Consider the following 17913-nt stretch of genomic DNA (forward strand, 5'->3'; position numbering starts at 1 on the left):
ATACATGACAGGGTAACCGCTATAACTAAGCAATTAATAGAGCCCTGGAAGAGCACAGAGGCAGGGAAACTGTGTTGTTGCACACCCGTGTTTATTATGGGGGCTGTAATGTGCTCCGAGATTTCAGAGGCATAAGAGATCCCTTCCACCTGGAACGGTGGGAGAATTGTTCACAAACAATGAACATGTTCATGTACGTGTAGTGTGTGCCTTGCCCTGCACGTGGATGTACCATGCGTGCCATTTTAAATGTAGAGACACAAATCAAAGTAGAACAATAAACACTTTTTGATTCATGTCTCAGCTGAGGACCTTGACTTAGAGTAGCTTTTAGGAGTATGACACTAGGAAATGATTGGACAATTCAGTGTCACCACCCACATCAAATCCAACAACCCCTTATTGCATTTATCCCTCTGTTGTGGTGCTTTCATACATGTCTGTCTTTCTCCACTTGTCTCCAAGCTCCTTAGGAGCAGAGACCATTTCTGTCTTCATCCCTGCTTTATTCCTACCTGTCGCACAGTACCAGCCATGCCAGTGGTGCTTGGTAAACTTTGTTAAATGAATTGGAGATGGCTCCGAATAAGGGAGAAAAGAGTGTGATTGAAAGTGGGTGCTGTAAAGGAAAGGTGCTTTGAGGAATGATATGAGCCTTAGGAAGGACCAAGCAATGTGGGCAAATGTGTTATGAATGATATTAGCCGTTCCACATGGCTCTGGTCTCTCTGAGCTGACCCGTTACCTGTATATATTCTTCCCACCTTTCCCTATTCCTGAGCCTCCCTTCTTCCTGCTGAGCCAGCCAGTGTACCATTCTGTTGGTTTTAAGTCCTTTTCCCCATGGTTTCCTCTCAGCTTCTCCAATCCCATCCCTGGAGAGAGCTGCTAAAGAACCAGGTGCAATTGTGTGGGATGTGCCCGTGCTGTTCCTGCATCCCTCACCTGTGCCTTGGAGACCTCCCAGAGGATATGAAAGCAGGGTGATGGCGAGAATCATGTCTGCCATGCTCAGTGCCCCTTCCCAGGGCCTGGCACATTGCTGGGGTTCAGCAGATATTTGAGTGAACTTCTGGATGAATAGATGCTGTAAATTTGCAATGCATCTGGTCCTGTCTGCTCAGTTCACAGATGGAGAGAATCTGATTTCCAGAGGAGGCAAGGAAATGATCCCAAGTTCCATTCCAGATTCCGGACAGAGACCATTCCTTCTGTCCTGCCATATTGTCCTGGAATTTGGGCCCAGCTCTCTTGAACTTGGTCACAAAGATTTCAGATCATTGAATCCTATAGTTGGATAGGGCCCAAAATATCCTTTTTACAGCTGGGAAGTCTAAAGTCCAAAGAGTGGAAGAGATTAGACCACCCCAAGGCTTCCAAAAAAAATTAAAAAAAAACTCTATGTGTCTCCATAGAGTCGACAAATATGTAGTATGTGCCCAATACTCTTAGAGTTGCAGCACTGAGCAAGACAGAGCAGGTCCCTGCCCTCATGGACTTTCTGTTCTTGCGAGGAGAGAAAGCCAGTAAATAGGAAGACAATTGTAAGGGCTTGTGTATTAATAGTGACAAGTGATAGAAGTGGGTGCCGTGGAGAAAGACTGGAGTTGAAGAACATCGCTGTAGGTGACCAAGCTGAAGCTTGAACGACAGATGGGGAGGAACAAGCCATATGAAAAGACAAGTGAAGAGAGTTCCAGAGAGAGAGAGAGAGAGAGAGAGAGAGAGAGCGCCGGAAGAGCTAACACACAGACCATGAGGCAGGACAAGCTCAGGATGTTGAAGGAGCAGATATTCAAGCCATTGGGAGTCATGTGTGTCTGGAGCTAAAGGCAGCCCAGGTCATAGAACGTGGATTATAATCTAGATGAACTAGGCAGTTATCGGAGTTTCAAACAAGGAAGTTACAGGATCTGGTGTGTGTTTTCCAAAGATCACTCTGACCTCTATGTGGAAAATGAATGGCATGAGACCAAGAGTAGAATCTCAATTATACCACTATTGTGGTGTGAATTGATTGTTGATATTATTACTTTAGTTATGACTTAGTGTTTTGATTGATATCATTACCATTTCCTTACTAGTATCATTACCAAGTACAATACCTGAATAGCACTAATATTTGAGATCAATAGAGGAGGTGGGGGGTTCCTTGCACTTTGTTCCAGGAGGACTTGAAGAGATTTGTGAACCCAAGACATTTTCTGTAAAAATTTGAGGCTCTGCACAGTTTTCTGGGGAGAGGGTCGAAAGTTTTCATCACTTTCTAAAAGGGGTCTATGGCCCCCAAATGATGACTTAAATGCCTAAAAGAAGGGGGCATATGAGGTCATTTCCTGAAGCCTGGTCCCAGCTCTAAAATCTGAACATTCTAGGAGATCTGTGAAAATGAGAATGTTGATGTGGAGTTGTCATATCAGACTGAGGAATTGCACTTTCCTTCATCTGTACCCTTGCTGGAGTAAATAGAATTGGGGACTTTTTTTCCCTCTGAGGAGTAGTTTATTCCTTAGAAATATAATCTACAACTTTGTTTATTCAAACTCTGGTCTCCTGAGTTTTAAACCAGGCAAGTTCGCTTCAAATGTGGCCTTAGGTGGTCCTGATCATAATTATTCCCTGTGGATTTTACCCATGAATCTGTGAATGCAAACATCCGTCTACTCGTCCATCCATCCAAACATCATCCAACCATCCACCCACCTACCCTTCTTCCCTCCCTCGCTTCCTTCCTTTTCCCTTCGTCCTTCTCTCCCTTCCTCCTTCCCTCCCTCTCTCCCTCTTGACCTCCTCCATACTTAGATCTCTCCATCAACCCATGCCCTCACCAGTCTATCCTTCCACCCATGTGACCTTCTATTACCAGGCTCTATGCTAGGGCTAGGGCAAGAGTTCGGAGACTCCAATTCTTATTCTTCTGCCACTGTGAGTCCTTGAAAAAAAATCTCCTGAGAAACCTCCGTTGCACCCTTCACTTCTACTAGATTACATTTTGAAAACCTCACTTCAGAAGCTGAAAACTGCTTTGAGAAAAATTCGCTATGCCTGCTTAGTTACATAATTATAAGTATTTCCAGTAGTGCTCCGAGTCTGGGTCTAGACTCCTGGAGGCTTCTTTATCAACACTAATATTTTAGATCAATAACAGATTCTACCCTTGGGTCAGCAGGTAGTGGGAAACCAATAGAGAATGCGCCGTAGAGGCAGGGCTCCTTGGGAAAGGACAGGCTTTATAAAGGGAGCAGAAAAGGGAGCCAACCGTCACCTAGCTCCTGGGACTCTCTTTGCCCACAAGCCCCAAAGCCCTGGTATAGTGGTTCTGAGCCTTCATGATCCGCGTGTGCCCCTGGATGCACGATGTAGCAGGAAGCCCTCGTGGCATGGGGTTGTTTCAGTTTCCGAAGCATTCGACATGTACCTATCATATTCCCACTCGCCTTGTAAAACAAGCATTTTCATTTAATACAGTGAGGTCTTTGTATTCTCAACAACAAACACATGGTCTAAGGCTCGCGGACACAACCTGCCTTTTTCTCTAACACTCTCCCCCTCACCCAACTCTGTCCGCCCTTACAAAGCCCAGCGTCAGCAGAAATGTCTGTTTACAAACAAGGGCTCCCAGAGAACAGTATCAGTAGCTCAGACAAACCTCTAAAACACGCCCCCAACTCTGTCCTTGGAATCCCTGCGAACAGGGTATATCCCTGGCAGCAGCTTTTGTGGAAGGCTTCCTGCCTTTCCATCTTTCCATCTGTCTTCATGTCTGGCTTCCTCTGTCTCCTTCCACTTATTCATTAAAACCGTGAGGATCCTGGACTGCAGAGGCAGTTGGATGCTGGTTTGGGCCTCATGGATATTTGGAAAACAGAGCCCCGACAGGGAGTGGCTTGAGAACAGCAAGGCAGACCCACACACATCCAGCCTGCCGTGTCATCTGAAGCAGAAGCTGATTGAAGAAGGATTATTAATTGGGTGGATATAATAGTCACATGATGATCATACAGCTCTAGATCACTTTTCTAGGATTATCAGCAACTGAAGCAATTCTTTTGTTACTCTCTCGAACTTGAGTCGACTATAGCTCCCTATTACCTACACATGGTAATGATAATAGCTAACATATTTAGCACGTAACATGTGCCAGACACTGTTCTGAGGAGTTTGCATGTATTAACTCTTTAATCCTCACAAGGACCCTTTGATACAGATGCTATTATAATCCCAGTTTTCCATATAAGACAACTGAGACATGGGAAAGTTAAGTGACTTGCCGAAGGTCACACAGCAAGTACTGGGTAGAATTAGTCCCCAGAATCCAGGTTCTAACCATTCTTCCACAAACCTCTCCAGATCAGGTCAGAATTCCTTAGCCTCACATTGAACTTCCTCCTCAGACATTGTTTCCTACCATAACACTTCCTAGTTCCTTATGTCGGGGGTCCTCAACCTCAGCACAGGTGACATTTTGGAATGGATTATTCTTTGTTGTGGGAGTCTGTCCTGTACATCGTAAGATGTTTAGCGGCATCCCTGGCCTCTACCCACTAGATGCGGAAGCGACTCCCCGCCACCTCCAGCTGTGCTGATCAAAAGTGTCTGCAGGAACATCACCACATATTCACTGGTTGAGAACCGTTGTCTTACGTGGACTCTTCTGATTAAACAGAATTGTCTGGCGTTCTTAGAACACTCTTCCCACCTCCGTGCTTTATCGCATTTAGTTTCCCCCTGGACCTTGCAGGGCCCTGGGCCTCCTCACCATCGGTCTTTTCTCTATTCCAGAGTCTTTCAGTTCCTGAACATCTTTTACAGCCAGAGAGGAAATACTAACCTGTCTGGGTCATCGATCTGCTTGTTTCTATGGTTTTCTGTTTAAAAAAAATTGTCACTGATTCCAAACTTTCTATTTAAAATCCCCTGAAGATTCCACGGGCGTCTTGAATTAAAAGCTCAGTTCGTTCCATGCATTCAACAATTGTTTATTGGCTCTACCTTGTGTCAGGTCCCAGGCTCAGCACTCAGAGTATGAATTCACAGGAGATAGAATACGTGCGCCTCAAGAGTTTATGTGAGAGGCTATCAGAGGTGGAGAAGAACTTAGAGATTCACTCTCCACTCTCTCCTAGTTGAGCAGATGAGGGAACCAAGCCCCGGAAGGTAGATGATATTTCATCAAGGTCAATTAGAGACCAAGCTTAAGGCTGGGCTAGATCATTCTCCACCTAGCGGAATAAAATTGAAATTCTGAAGTCCCAGGCAGCATCTAAATACCATTTATCCATCTGGAGTTTTAAAGAGCTCCTTTGAGTCATAATTTATGATTTTCTAGCAGATATCAGAACAATAGAAAATTCCTATCTGAAAAGTCTATCAGCCTTCTTTTCAAAATTTTGCTTACATTCCATGCTTTTCGTGGTAAGTCTTTAAGGCTGAATGGCTCCAGATTGCCAATGAGCACTGGGCAGGGAGTCCTGAGATAGGAGTCCTCGTTCTTTCAGCTCTGTGGCCCTATCGATAAGAGCATCATGAAATCCCTAGCTAATGATCCCTACCCCCATGGACTCTCTTTCTCAAAACCCACCAATGATTCCCTATTGTCTATGGAATAAACTTCAGATCTCTTGGCGTGGCGCTCGCAGCCCTTTACAATCGAGCCTTAGACGCCCCTCGCTGTCCCATTTCCCTTTACGTGCACCGTCAGTCCCATCAAAAGCAGATGTCTTCTTCATCTCCAGAGTCATCTTCCGGTGACTTCACAGCTCTTGCCTTTGCTCATCCTTTGTCTTCTGTTAGAGGGTCTTTGCCCAGCCTCCTCCCCGCCGCCACCAAATTCCTGTTCCTTGTGCAAGCTCAGTTCTTGTGTCACTCGTCCAAGAAAACTTCCCGGAGCCTCCTTGTCTGATTCAAGTGTTCCCTGTGCTGAGCTCTTTGGCTACACCTCTACTAGAACTTACTCGATTATGCTCTCTTTATTTATAATTAAAAACTCCTTCTCGTCCTCATGTAGTCAGTGTTCCCCGGCTGGGCAGCATAATTCAGAACTTAAGTGTGTGAACCCTTGAGACTCATTGCCTGGCTTTGAATCCCATCTCTGTCATTAGCCAGTGAGTTACTCGGGCTCGGGCAAGTTAGTTGGGCTTCTCTGAGTAGCATTTTTCTCACCTGTAAAATGGAGATGACAATACCTCCCTGCTCGGATGACTGTGAAGGGTTCCTGAGCTACTCCACGCAAAGAGCTGAGCACAGAGCCTGGCGCGCAGCAAGTGCTCAGCACACATCAGCTGGCGTTGCCCCCTCCCTGCTTCGGAGAGTAATTCCGGACGGCACCAGCCCGGCAAAGCAGGGATCTGCCTGTCTGGCCGCGTCCCTTCCTTATCTCCCTTCGCCATCTCTCTCCCTGAAAGGCTCACCCGTGACAGGGTGGCCGGATGAGGTGATGGCAGGCTCGCCCCAGAGAGGAGCTTTTGTTTCCAGAGCTCAACCCATACTGTCTGGGGTGCGTTTTTACATAACTTGCTGTGGGCCTCTGTCACTTACGAAATTTACATCATTTGACTCTCCCACGTGGGAACCTTCCCCGTCCCTTTGAGCTCCTTGGATTGGCCGCAGGTGCTCTCTACCTCTTCCGACGCTGTTCTGTAGGTGCAGACCCACCTTTTGTAGAGATGGACCCAAGGCCGACTCATCCATTAGCTGCAGATGGCACAGTGCCTGAGGTCCACAGTACTTTCAAGGTGCCCATAAAAATGGCTTAATTTCTTTTAAAATCAGAAGAAAAAAGCTAATATAATAATAATATATATGTAATAATGAATCCACCCTCTTGATTATATATATCTTGATACCGATACAATCATAAAATATAATTATGTGTATTTAGAGAGGAAGGAAGAAGTCCCCAGGGCCCATGAAAGTCATGATCCCAGCCTGAATGAAAGGAATTTGCCCAAGATCGACAGTACCTTAGTGGCAAATCAGGACAAATGTTCATGTCTCATCACTCCCGATTTAGAACTCTTTTCCCTGTGTTTAAGAAAAGCCCTGGAAGTGATTTCACCACAGTCTTCTTTCACAGATGAGAAAAGGAGGCCAGAGAAAGCACGACTTGACTCAGGCCACACAGCTTAGTCATATGGCAAACGGCCTTCCCGACTTTTGTTTTATACTTTTTATTTTTGGGGGTGCATCGCGTCTTAGTTGCGGCATGCCGGAATCTTTCGTTGTGGCGCAGGCCTCCCTCTAGTTGTGACGCGTGGGTTCCAGGGCACGTGGGCTCTGTAGTTGGCCGCACGCAGGCTCTCTAGTTGACGCTCTCTAGTTGAGGCTCAGTAGTTGTGGCGCGCGGGCTTAGTTGCCCCACCGCGTGTGGGATCTTAGTTTCCCGAGCAGGGATGGAACCCGCGTCCCCTGCATTGGAAGGTGGATTCTTTACCACTGAACCACCAGGGAAGTCCCCTTTCCTGACTTCTCGTTGTTCTTTTTAGTATTTTACACAGCCAACCTAATGCCCACCCATGCCAACCTCCTGTTAGATGGATGGAAAATTTGAGGGCCAGGAAGTAGAGGGGCTTACCCAGGGTCACAAGGTTGCCTATCCTGCCTCCAAGTCAGGACTGTTATTCCAGTATTATAAAGATGGGTCCGAACCTCAACATCTTCAAATTGGGTTTCTTCACAAGTCTTGGCATGTATTTCATTTGTTCATCAATTGGTTCATTCACTCACTCATTCATCCATTCAACAAGTGTCTATTGAAGACTAATGTCCTAAGCACCCTGTGAAAGCTCTAGATTCAGAGTGGTAAACAGATACGTACTCTTTACCCTCTCAGAGCCTCACTTTCCCCACTTGTGTGAGAAGAATCACAGTTTCTTAGAGAGTTCTGGGAGAAGCAAATGGAATAATTAAGATCCTTTGTACACTTTAAAACTCCAAAGAGTGTCAAGAATGCTTCCTGTATTGTTATAATTGGCAGAGTGTATAATTAATATGGAGAAGATTAAGACCTTGACTGTATGAGGAAATAAATATTTAATTAAAAAACAATTTCTGCTTATGCTTATCCAAACACAACGTAAGACATTGGTTAAGCATCTGGCTTTGGAGTCAGAGAGCTGGGTTCTAATGCTATTTGTGTTATTACAAGTCAAATGACCTTTGCCCAGTCAATGCAACTCTGAGTCTCAGTTTCCTCACCCTTAAAATGGGACCAAGAGAACTTATCTCGTAGAGTAGTTATAATAATCCAATGAGATGACGCAGATAAAGTTCTTGGCTTTGAACATGACACATCATCAGTGGTGGCTCTGTTTATTTCTCAGTAGGTTCATGTGGCTTGGAGTGGCATTAGAACAGATCAGAGTAATGATCCTAGGGATAATGTAAAAAAGCAGGTGTGGTAATAATAGGTCTCCCTGATTGCATAGTATCAACTCCTATTGTATCTATGTTGCCTCAACAGAAGGACTGGCATTAGCATTAGGGAACAGCAGGTCTCTCACCAGAGAGTATAGCTCAATGCCTCGAATGTCTAGCCAGGGCTTGATACAGTGGATGCCCGGTGAATATGTGTTGAAAGAATCGGTGAATGGATAGATGAATAAATCAGGCAGGACTCGGGGATTTTGATTTATGGGAAAGAAGAGCCAAGGATTGCACGATGGAAAGCCTCAGACACCTCTAGGCTCTCTTGGGGTCAAGGGTACTGAATAACTCTGTGGGTTCCTGCAATCCAGATCCTGTACCACTGGGTGGAAAGGAAAGGGAGCTGATGCTGGCTCACGCTAGGTGAGCACTGAGAAATGCCCAAAGGTGCAAAGGCCTTCTGCAGGTGATCAGAAGTTCTCTGATTCTGGAAATATGCACAATCACTTGTAGAGATGTACAGGTGATTCAAGCAGGAAGTTGGGTGGTAAAGGTCATGTAATGACTTTTAAGGGAACCTCCAGTCCCGAGTATGCCTGATTCCATGAATGCGAAGAGTAAGGGCTTGGGGCTGCTGTGAGGTGTGAGGGTGGCAGGAGGCTTCGGTCTTGACAGTTTTCTGGGAAGCAGTGCCATTGCCTCTTTGGGTTGGTGAGTGAGCAGGGAGAGCTTGGAGGTCCTCAAATCACTGAAAAGACCGAAGGTAGGCGCTTTTCTCCAGGGCAGCTCCAACATCAGCACCGCTGAGTCCACCAGGGGCTGATTCGTGCGACAGTAACTTGACGGTGAACAGATGAAGACGCGTGACTCTTCCTCATCCTCCTGTCTTTCTGTCCTCTTCATCCTCTACCCCCACCTCCTCCTCTTTCTTCTTTGTCTTTTTCTCCCTCTCCTCCACCCACTTCCTTTTTCTAAGTTGATATGCACCAATTTCGATGACATTGTGCGAAAAAGAGTGATGAACAGGCCTGTATTCCAGAGGACAGTGTCGGAAAGGTTAACGTTTAACAGCACAGAAGAAGGGGGGAAAAATGTTCCCGATTCTGAGGAAAAGGGACAGCCGTTTATTATCAATACCAATTAAAAAAGTGTAGCTAACATTTATCATGTGCTATGCAAATGAGTATTTGTATTCTCTTACTAAATCCTTAAAATGTCACTACGCCTTAAGTACTGTTATTATCAGGGAGGTGAAGGGGTTTTGCCCGTGACTACATAACTAACAGGCAGCAGAGCTGGGGACTGCACGGTACAGTGCTTAATGCTTGGTATGTTGCCAGAGCCCACGTGCCAAGTCTGGGTACATTCATTATCTCATTAGTTACCCCTACAACCAGCAGAGGTAGGTAGTATCATCCCCATTTTACAGATGAGAAGACTAATACAAGGAGAGATGCCTTGACTTTCCCAAGTCACACAGCTAGCGAATGGCAGAGCCAGCATTTGAATGTACATTCATTGGTCTCTAAAACGCTGACCATTCTGTTTACACAGAGCCTGATTCCATGTGAGCAAAGGAGGCCGACTGGCGAGGAAAGATCCAGAGGGAAACACAGGGGCACCTTGAGCCCTTCAGAGCACTTTGCCATCCCAGGCACGTTATATAAGTCTGTGTATTAATACAGCAAATGGATTTTTAGGAACCCTTAGACATATTCTTGTTAACCTTGCCTTACATCTGAATGGCCTTAAATAGTTTACAAGGAAGTATGCGTACATTTATCTCCTTTCTCTCTCAAAAAAGACCTTTGAAGTATATAGGATGAGACTTTTTAATCCCTGGAATACACATGGGAAAACAGGCTCAGAGAGCTGAATGAGCTCATCCAAGGTCACACAGCTAGTAGAAAAGTGAGTGTCAGGGGGTTTTCAGGTAATGGTTCCCAGCAGGGAAGAAAAAAGAACACAGGCAGAGGGCAGACACGGATGCTACCACGGATGCTGGTCATGCTGTTCCTCCTGGACCTGCAAAGGCAGATGTGGCCCCACCTATTCACCTGCACGGCCAACGCACAGGAGGCGCCTGAGCTAATCCTGACCTTGTGAATTGCTCCGAAGGGTCACCCTTGATGCTCCAGCCTCTCTCGCACCAGGAGACAGGGATGTCCAGAGCTCAGTAGAGTGTGGCTAAGCCTCCAGCCAGGCGTTGATGGGTTTTATGCCAAGCCCCCTCCTCCCGCTGAGCCTAAGAGCAGGCCTTTGAGCCAAGGTGGGCCTGGAGGGGTGAGGATGCCCCTCAGGTGCCCACCTCGGTGACGTCGCAGCCCTCCTCTGAATGCCTGGTGCCGCCGAGTCCTCCAGGGTCGTTGCGGTGGTCCCCCCCCCCCCACAACTGAACCAAGTGCGGGGACCATGGGTGTACTTAACCCAAATCTGTCTGTTTTAATCACCCTCCTCTAGACAGATAAAAGCTTTCCATAGGATTGCTCTCTCAAGCATTTCTCTGTGGCTTTGATACCAGCCATTAAATCATGGAAGGGAAAACAAAATGAAACCAAACAAAAAAAGGACCAGCTCCAACCTTTAGCTTTTAATTTTTTTAGCCTCCTGAAAGAAACCAGATTTTTGACCTAAATTCCCCCCTTTCATCCCCACACCCTCTCACCTCTGCTCGTATCCCCCTGGCTGGTGTTCCACAGCTAGTGGACCCCCGTAAGTTGGAGGGCCTGGAATGGCCTTCCTTTCCCTCCTCCCTGCTCGTCCATTACCTGACATCTCCCGCAGTAGGAACCAAGGCTGGGACGTCTGAAGGACTTGCGATCTCAGAGTCACAGGGAGTCTGAGATGGAAGGGACCTTGGGGCCATCTGATGCAACCCTCCTATTTCACAGGCAGGGTTTGACGATGCCCTGGGAGCGGGGGGTGCTGCTTGCCCGTCGACCCACAGCAGTGAAGTGGCAGAGCTGGAACACAAGAACCTTGACCGTGGGCTGAGAGTTTTTCCCATTGAAGGAAAGCATGCTGGAAGAGAGCTCTGGCTTTAGAGTCAGCCCGCCTGTGATCCAGTCTCTCTAGCTGGGATCCTTGGAGGGAAATCACTTAGCTTCTCTGCACCTGTTTCTTTCTCTGTCAAAAGAATATCAGTAAAGCCCACTTCACTGGTTTATTATGAGCACTAAATGGGCTGTCTGTGCTTAGCAGAGAGACTGCTTCCTAAAGGCGTTTAGCAAATTCTTGTTATATTATTATCATTACAGTTGTCCCTTGGTATCCACAGTGGATTGGTTCCAAGACCCACCACAGATACCCAAATCTGCAGATGCTCAAGTCCCTTATATAAAATGGCATAGCATTTGCATATACTCTACACACATCCTCCTGTATACTTCACATCATCTCTAGGTTACTTATAATACCTTATGCAATGTAAATGCCAGTGCACGGCGAGGTCCCCATAGCTGAGGTCCTGCTCATCTGTGGGGGAACTGAACTTGAAATCAGGAGTCTTGAATTTCAGTCTTTCCTACCACTTAGTGCTGTGTGACCTTGGACAGGTGACCAGACCCCTCTGAGTCTCAGTTTTCTCATCTGTAAACAGCACCTATTATACAAGGTGCTGTGAGGGTTATGTAAGACACCTTGGCCCAGAAGCAGCTATGTACATGCTCAACACACAGCAGGGGCTTCAGAAGTGCACATTCAAGCTGGAATACAGAAGCATCCCTCTCTTGTGAGGAAAGTTTCCTGTGTGGTGACGACACCACCCATTTTTGTATCCTCCTAATACACTTTGCCCTGCTCGCAATAGGAATCGAGTTAAGTTGAGGCAACGTGTTGTAACCAAGAAGGATTCTGAACTGGGCACAAGGCAGTGGAAGATTTTAGAGAAATTTCAACGGGAGAGCTTAAAAAACTTGTTGAATGGTCGTATAGTTCGCTAAGGTTACCATAACAAAGCACCACACACTGGGTGGCTTAAATAGCAGAGATTTATCCTCTCACAATGCTAGAGGCTAGGAGTCTGACATCAGAGCGCCTGCAGGGTTGGATTCTTCTGAGGCCTCTGTCCTTGGCTTGTAGATGCCCATCTTCTCCATCCTATGTCTTCATATTGTCTTCCCTTGGTATCTGAATTTCCTCCTCTTATAGGGACAGCAGTCATAATGGATTAGGGCCCACCCTGAGTGACCTCATTTTAGCCTAACTATCTCACTGAAGACCCTATCTCTAAACCAGTTCATATTCTGAGGTACTAGGGGCTAGACTTCCAACATATGAGTTTCGGGCGGGTGCGGGGGGACACACGTTTCAGCCCATAACAGATGGAAAAGAAGATGGCAGGCAGCCAGGCGTGTGACGGCAACCTCGAAGAAAAGATGAAGAAAAAGAACATTGCAGCATAGAGCCCAGACATTGGCACAGAGCTGGGTCAGAAACCAACAAGCAAGGAGGCTAGTGATGGAGGTTCAGTTGCTGAAGGACAAGGCCAGGAAGGCATCTCAAACTCCAGATAGACAACCAGGCCCAGGCGAATCTTGGGTCCCAGTGACGTGCGACAAGCCAGGTAGAACAGATGAAGCACTGGTAATAAAGGACCACTGATTCTCAGTCCATTTCTTTTAGGTCCAGGCAGAAGAACGACACAGAAAGCAGCCTCCTGGCTTGCAGTTCAATTCCACTTGCTTGTGTTGGCGCTGCTGAACTTACAGAAGTATTTTTGGAGGGGGGGGGGGGGGGCGTGTCCTCAAACAGCCCACAGTAAAGTGTTTGGCACTTAGCACTTAATGCAGTGATGCGATTAAGAACCTGGGCCTGGGAACCCTATGGACGCAGATTCTAAGCTGTGTTGCTTTGGACAAGCCACTGCCTTTCTGAGCCCATGTTTTCTCTGCAGAATGGGCTGCGTTGATAGTTTTGTTGTGAGGATGAAGTAAGAGAATTAAGCACTTAGTAAGCACGTGGCGCTTAGTAAGTTTCTAAACAAAGGGTAATGTGCTCTTATAAGGAACACAGCAGTAGAGAAGTGTCCTTCCTTCCCTCCCTTCCTTTATTTTATACTTTCAGTGACAGACTCTATGGGGCACCTGCAAGGTACCAGATGCTGTGCTGGATGCTGGGCATTTAGAAATGAACCGAACAGACATACTCAGGAAACAGACATTGAATGCGTAATTAGGGAAGTGATGAGGTTTTGGACCGGGAGGAGGAAGATTTATCTGTACCCAGGCTGGAGTGCTGCGGTCACACAGCACTGCCCTGGGGTAGTGACATTACAGTGGCCCTGAGACGGTGACCCCACGGCCCATGGGATTCTCCCAGTATGGCCCTGGCATAGGTTTTGGGAGACTCCCTAGAAGCCTTCTGCCTTTGGACTTGCCTCCTTCATACATGCTCTTCCACTTGGGGGTGAGATGAGACCAAAAAGAGGCAATAAAAATAAACATCAAGCTTCGGCTGGAATATGAAGCCCTTTTCCCAGGAAACCCAGCTGCAGGAAGATAGGGACACATTAGAGAGGCCAGCTGACCAGGGTTCAAGCGACAGGTGCTGGTCACTAGACCCAGGTCAGCCCCTTTCCCGGTCTGGGCCTCTACTTCTCCATCGGTGCAGGTGCCCCAGTCACCTCCTTGGCCCGCGAATGGGCTCTGGCACTTTCGCTGCCTGCCGCTTCCATGTGCTTATAGCTTGGAGGCAGGTTCATGCTAATTCGATGTAGATGGTGTGCAGGATCGCCTGTGGCCTTCCGTCTCGCCCCCTGCGGATGCATCCCCTGAGATCAACCTCTGGTACCACACAGACGGTGCCGACTTCAGACCAACTCCCACTGTTTCTTTCACTGTGTCTCTCTGTCTTCCTGGAGAACCATGGGGAAGGGTGGCGTGGAGGTGCGGTGGGGTTCACCTGTGTCTTCCGAGGGCAAACACTGTTCCTTGTCCGGGATGGAGACACACAGGGCACGGTCCTCCAAGCGTGCAAAAACTGGCAATGACACGAGGCGTCCGATTCAAAGCAACACGTGTTTTTGAAGCGTCTCCTGCTCACAGGGAACCATTCTAGCAGCGAACAAAAGAGCTCTTAAATTGTAGCGGGGCGATCATGTACTCCTAGCCCCTCCTTTTTCAGAGAAGGGAAATGAGACCTGGCAGCATGAGAGGTGGTGTGACTTGTCCCCAGGCAAGGTCATCCAGCAAGCTGAGCCCAGATCTCTGGTCCCAGATACCCCGTTCTGGGCTGGTGATACATCAGTGCCTCCCTTGCAGCCCTCTGAAACGTGACTACTGTTGATTACGTTATTTTTGTACAGAAATAAATCCCATTCACCACTACACCCCACCCCCATCCCTCTTGAAGTTCAGTGATTTCCTTTCACCACTAACACTCCAGGTAAATATTTCCCTCTGAACTTCTGAAGCCGCTGCTTCAAGGTCCTCATTTCCCTTAATGTGCTTCCTCTTGGTTCCACTGAAAAGAGAGAAGAGAGGGTTCTCTTTGCCCTTCCTCTCTGCTTCCTGGGGCTAAGCCACCTCTTGCTCCTTCGCTCCGTGTCACAGAGTCTAGCCTTTCTCACTGCTACCCTCTTATCTCTCAACTGCAAACGGAGGTGGCCAGAGCCCGGGTCCCCAGCCCCCGGGAAGGTCCTGAACCTGAGGGCACCCTACAGATGTGTAAACAGTTTACCTTGCTAACCCAGCCAGCCGCCTTCCAAAGGCAACAGGAAAACCAGGACTGAGAGAGAGAGAAAGAGAGAGGGAAAAGGATCCTGTTTCAGATGTGAATTTTCTCATTAGAAGAATTTTCTGTTTAAGGGGGAGGGGTTGGCCAGGGGAGGAAGAGAAGGTGAGCTGAGAGGTGGGATGGGGGGCCCAAGAGGGGGGTGCTCCAGGGGCCTGTGCGCTCCTGCTTCCCGTAGCCAGCGGCAGACCTGGGGGAGCTCATTCCAAACCTGGAGACAGAGCTTTGGCCTCGGTCAGTGGGGAGGTAGCTTTTAACATGCAGGCCTCATAATAGTAGCAAAGCCAAAGGGGGTTTATGATTTCTAAGTAGAGTTTGCCAGTGGATTTGAGGAGGACTTGTGCTTTTCTGAGCCCTCATCCTACCAGCTCTTGATATATCAGTCAAGATGCCTTTAGGGTACCCTCTCTCTCTGGTGTTTCTGTATTTTGTTTTTAGTCATTTTCTACTTTTCATCCTTGACATCACTCCCAGACCCTCCAGCATCTTAAAAGTGAACTCCCATTTGGACAGCCACTGTATGACAAGGGTAGTAGAGCCACTGTGTCTTCTAAGTATGACAGCATACGTAAAGAGAGGTACAGCTGAGGGAATTAAGATCCACAGAGGTGCAGCGATCTGCCCCCGATGTACGGCCGGTAACTGCTGTCATCAGAATTACCTGGAGTCCAAAGATCCTGCTCTTTCTCCCTGACCAAGAACACACTCTGTCTTCTGATTCTCTCTGTCCTTTATCCAGGGAGACATAAATCAGTGCCTTTGATTCTGTTTGTCCTTTTTCTCTTCTCCCACTCTGTTTAGAATCATTCATGTGCTCATTCATGAGACACTTGCTGAGTGCCTGCTGTGTACAAGGGAATAGTGCAAGGTTCTGGACGGGGTACAGATGACCCAAACAGAGCCGTCCCTCTCAAGAAGCATCCAGTCTAGGGGAGACTCCAAAACCAGAGAACAAGTGTCTAGTTTCCAAAAAGTAAAATGAATTCAGAGGAGAGAATGATTGCTCCTCAGAGGACCATCAGGGAAAGCTGCTTGGTAGAGGTGGTTTCTGTTTTGGCCATTGGGAAGCTTGGGAACAGAAAATCAGACTTAACCAAACATGTGGGGGGAACCTCCTTCAGTCCCCTCCTTTCCCAGGTAGAGAGCCAAGACCCAGAGGAGGTACTTGCTGCTTCGTCAAGGTGTGAGAGCAGGTTGATGTTGGAGGAGACCCTGGCCATGACGTGAAGGATTATAGGACAGGAGTGGTGGTAGGAGAGGTGTAGGCAGACTTCTACCGTCTATGTCAGCTGCTAACAGAGAGAGTTACACAAATTCTAAGGCGCCAGTGACCACAGAGGAGTACAGACTGTGTGGGCCTCCTCTACCGATTTTGCTGGAAGCCGTCTGTGCTCACTTCATGAGTGCTAATGGCAGATGCACACTCAAAGTTATGGTGACCGCAACAGTTCTCCAGCTGAAAGTACGGACTGTGCTTCTAAACGAGCATCTTTTATTCATTCTCCTGTTCCTCTCTTTCTCCTCCCACCTGGCCTCATACATCATCCAACACTTCAAATACACTCTTAATTAGAAAGTCTTTCCCATCCAACTGGCTGTCCATGCCAAGGACACTGGGTATATTCCAGAAAGACTGGGAATGGGGGTTGGTGAGTATAAAAATAATTAGTTCCAGAGAGAATCTGCTAAGTGACTTCCGGAGGTTCCCAGAGTAAGTCTAGAGATGTCTGGCTTGGAACTTTCCCAAACACCCAACTAAACCTTGGGACACCCCCAGGCAGGTGGTTTGATCCAGATAGATCCCTGGTGGCACTGATGAGGGAGAGGGAGGTACCATAGAGTTAGTCCCTGGGACAGTGGACCCAGGGTCCGATGGATCTGGGATCCACTTACCAACCAGTTGACCTCAAACCCATCCATCTCTTTACTTCCTTCAATTTCTGTTTCCTCCTCTGTTAATATCAGCACCTTGGGGGTGCTACACGGATTAAATGAATTAATGCATACACGGACCTTAGCACAACGCCTGACCTGCGATAGAGGCTTGGAAGATTTTACTTAATGAAGGCATCCCCAACATCCTTTTATGTTAAGAGGATGCTTTTTATTTTTTGAAATATTAGCATTCGTGTTAGAGAAAAGCAAGCTTGAATTGGCTCTCAGGAAATTTGTCAGGGACTCTATGTAACCTAACAAATGCCTTCCGTTCGCTGGGTCTCAGCTTCCTTACCTTTCGAGCGAAGGAGTTGGAAGTGTTTAAAAACCTTTCCAGCTCAGATAGTCCGCCTTTCCTTGGGGGTGGATGTCGGGGCTAGCCAGGACTCCTGTTACAGTTAGAAGCTTTACTAGTAGCTTTGCAGCCCTTGACCCTCACTTCTCCAGGGAACCTTCCCAACAAGCCACCACCGCTGATCATTGATGAGTGCAGGTGGCTGATGTACGCCCAAAGTTGTGGTGACGGTAGTCAGAGCTGTCCGTCTAAATGAGCATCTTCTATTCATCCTCATCTCTTTGATTGTTCTCTCACCTCTTCCTCTCACCACCTATGTCATTCTACACTTAAAATACGCTTTTAATTAAAAAAGTCCTCTTCCCCATCCAACAGTTTTGCAAAATCAAAGGTTTTCAGATTTTAGTTATTATCACTGTTGTTTTCTTTAGCTCAAGTACCTATTCTGCAAACAAATATCTTTCTTGTATGCCCCGTACTCAGAACCAAAAAAAGTGAAACCACATGGGTTAAAGTTGTGGTGAGCACCTCCCAAAGGTAACTCACCTGTGTTCTCCCTTCCTCTAGCCCTTGCCTTGCCCTAGAGG

The 17913-nt window shown here is 47.3% G+C and overlaps 1 protein-coding gene across 1 annotated transcript in view; it reads left to right on the forward strand.

Moving 5' to 3' along the window:
- The window catches only part of PAPPA (pappalysin 1), a 252937-nt gene that overhangs the window by 14867 nt on the left and 220157 nt on the right, over window positions 1-17913 (forward strand). The gene's annotated exons all lie outside the window — the stretch shown is intronic.

This window comes from Orcinus orca, chromosome 6, assembly GCF_937001465.1.
Source record: "Orcinus orca chromosome 6, mOrcOrc1.1, whole genome shotgun sequence".
Lineage (NCBI taxonomy): Eukaryota > Metazoa > Chordata > Mammalia > Artiodactyla > Delphinidae > Orcinus > Orcinus orca.